This window comes from Opisthocomus hoazin, unplaced genomic scaffold (genome assembly GCF_030867145.1).
Source record: "Opisthocomus hoazin isolate bOpiHoa1 unplaced genomic scaffold, bOpiHoa1.hap1 HAP1_SCAFFOLD_68, whole genome shotgun sequence".
Taxonomy (NCBI): domain Eukaryota; kingdom Metazoa; phylum Chordata; class Aves; order Opisthocomiformes; family Opisthocomidae; genus Opisthocomus; species Opisthocomus hoazin.
In genome coordinates this window covers 692,501-695,000 of record NW_027448716.1, presented here as the reverse complement: position 1 = coordinate 695,000, position 2,500 = coordinate 692,501, and the positions used below count along the sequence as shown (strand labels likewise).

The 2,500-nt window shown below is 78.8% G+C and overlaps 1 non-coding gene across 1 annotated transcript; it reads right to left on the bottom strand.

Annotated features, from left to right (window-relative positions):
- Positions 1 to 705: 705 nt before the first annotated feature.
- LOC142359020 (5.8S ribosomal RNA) lies at positions 706 to 858 on the bottom strand. The gene has a single exon (XR_012762048.1). It is a non-coding gene; the product is annotated as a 5.8S ribosomal RNA (ribosomal RNA).
- Between the last annotated feature and the right edge of the window lie 1,642 nt (positions 859 to 2,500).

Sequence of the window (2,500 nt, the reverse complement as noted above, 5' to 3'; positions counted from 1 at the left end):
CGAGGCGGCGCGCGCAGCGCGCGCCCCCGCCGACAGCCAGCCTGACCCGACTGCGCTCTCGCGCGGAACCGCGACGCCACGCCGCCGCCGCCGCGTCACGCCGCAGCCGCCGCCGCCGCCGGCGGTCGGCTCGCGGAAGAGGAAGCCCCAGCCCGGAGAGCGGCCTGAACAACGCGTCAGACGCGCCCGGAGACGGCCCCGCACGGGGCCACGGCGATGGGTTTTTCTCGGGGAGGAGGAGGGCGACAGGAACCGGGGCAGGGGCGGCGCGGACGGGGGACAGACGGGGGCGTCCACCGCCACCGCCCCCGTCCCCCACCCACCGGCGCACGCACGCGCGCGCGTCAGTGCGGCACGGCACCCCCGCGGTGCCCACCCGCAGACAGACGCCCGCGCGGGAGGCCGGCGGCGAGGCCCGCGCCATCGCCGCCCCGCGCCTCCCTCCCCCGAAGCTCGCTCTCGCTCTCTCTTCCCCAAACCCACCGCCGATAGCCCGGCGGGGACGAGCTCCGTCCAGCAGGCGCTCTCCGGGAGCGGGGAGCTTCGGAGCGCTCCCCGAGTCTCCATTTAGGGGGACGAAGGCCCGCGCGCTCGCGCGCGCGGCCCTGCGAGGCACCCCAGCCGCGCCGCTGCTGGCCCGCCGGCCCCCCCCCCCCGCGCTGGGGCGGGGGGGCTCGGCGGCGCAGACGGCGATTGATCGTAAAGCGACGCTCAGACAGGCGTAGCCCCGGGAGGAACCCGGGGCCGCGAGTGCGTTCGAAGTGTCGATGATCAATGTGTCCTGCAATTCACATTAATTCTCGCAGCTAGCTGCGTTCTTCATCGACGCACGAGCCGAGTGATCCACCGCTAAGAGTTGTCTCGGTTTCGGCACCGCCCCGCGCGCGCGGAGGGGCCGGGACCGCTCGCCGAGAGCGGCCCCTTCTCTGAGGACGGCCGGACCGACCGCCGGCCCCGCCGCCGCCCACCCCCCTCCGCACGCGCGGAGGGGGCGCGGCGCGGCGGCGCGACGCGGCGCGACGGAGAGGCCCTCGCCTCGGCTTGACCGTACGAGCACAGGGGAAACGGAAAACAACGGAAAACCCCGAGCGGCCAAAGGGCGGGGGAGCCCGCGCTCCCGACCGACCCTGGGGAAACGTACGCAACACACACACACACACCCTTGGCGCGCTTCGGGGGCGGCCCAGGCGCCCGGGCTCGGACCGGCCTCCCCCCGGAGGCTACGGCACGCCCGGCCGCGACGCCTGCCCGCCTTCGCTCGGGAGCCGGACGCCCGGCTGCGCCCGCGCTGCGACGAGCCGGCTCCGCCCACCACGGTCGCCTCTCGCCCCGCCGGCGAACCTCGGCGCCGACGCCGCCTTCCACCGACGCCGGAGGAAGCGCGGCCGGCCACTGGAGCGCGAGCCGGCGACGCGCGGCCGCCCACCGGCCCGCGCCGGATGGGCGAACCCGGCCACCCCGCCCGGCGGCGGCGGCCGCCACCGCCGCCGCGAAAACCGCCGCCGCAGCCGCTTCTCGCCTCGGCCCCCTGGGGCCGCCGGCACGGCCCCAGCGGAAAGGCGGACGGCGCTGAGCGCGGGGGGCGGCTCCCACTCTCCCCGTTTCCACGCGAAGACCCGGAGCGGGACGCCCCCGCGCCGCGCGCCCGCCCTCGAGACGGAAGCGACGGGCGGGGAAACGCGGGACGGGACGGCCGCCAGCGGATGCGGCCGGGGAACCCTCCCGGACGACCCGACGGACGACCGGCACCGACCGGCACGCCGAGCGGCGCCGCCGCCGCTCGGCCTGGGGGGGTGTGGCTCGCCCCCCCCTTTCTTTCCCTGGGCGCCGAGGGCGGGGCGAGGAGCGGGAGAGGGGAGCGCGGCGCGCCCCGAGCGCGGCCGCAGCGCGAGCGTCCAAAGGCGCGGGGCGGCCCCCCGGCGGCCGCCCCCCCCCGCGGGGGCTCGCCGCGCCTTTCTTTCCCCCGGCGCGGAGCCCGCGCTCCGGCCGGCGGGTGGCCCCGTTTGCGAGGGCGGGCAGGTCGGCCGCGGCCGACCCGCGCCGCGGTCTCTCCGCCGAGACCGGCCCGCGGAGAGGGGGGGCAGGTTGGGGCAGCGAGACGCCCCCCCTTCTCCGGCACGGCGGCCCGCGGGGGCGGACGCCCCCCCCGCGGCTCGTGCCGTGCCGCTCGAGTCTTTAAACCGCCGCCCGGCTCCTTTGGCCTTTGACCCCCGGACTCGGCCGAGGGAGGGCCGCCGAAGCGCGGACGCTAGGTACCTGGCCCTGGGGTGAGGGAAACGACCTGCATGGCCCCGCGGGGGTGCCTCCCCCGGCTGCCGCCCTCGGGGGAGCGTCCGCCCGCGGGGGCGCGCCCGGCATCCGCCGCCACCACCTCGTCCTCCTTAGCCCCGGGGCCCGGGGTTTCCCTCGATAGCCCGGCGCTGCGCCCGGGGGGAGAGACGTGGCTCGGGCCGCCCGCTCGCGCGGGACGCGACCCGGCCGGGGGGGGGCCTCGCCCGCC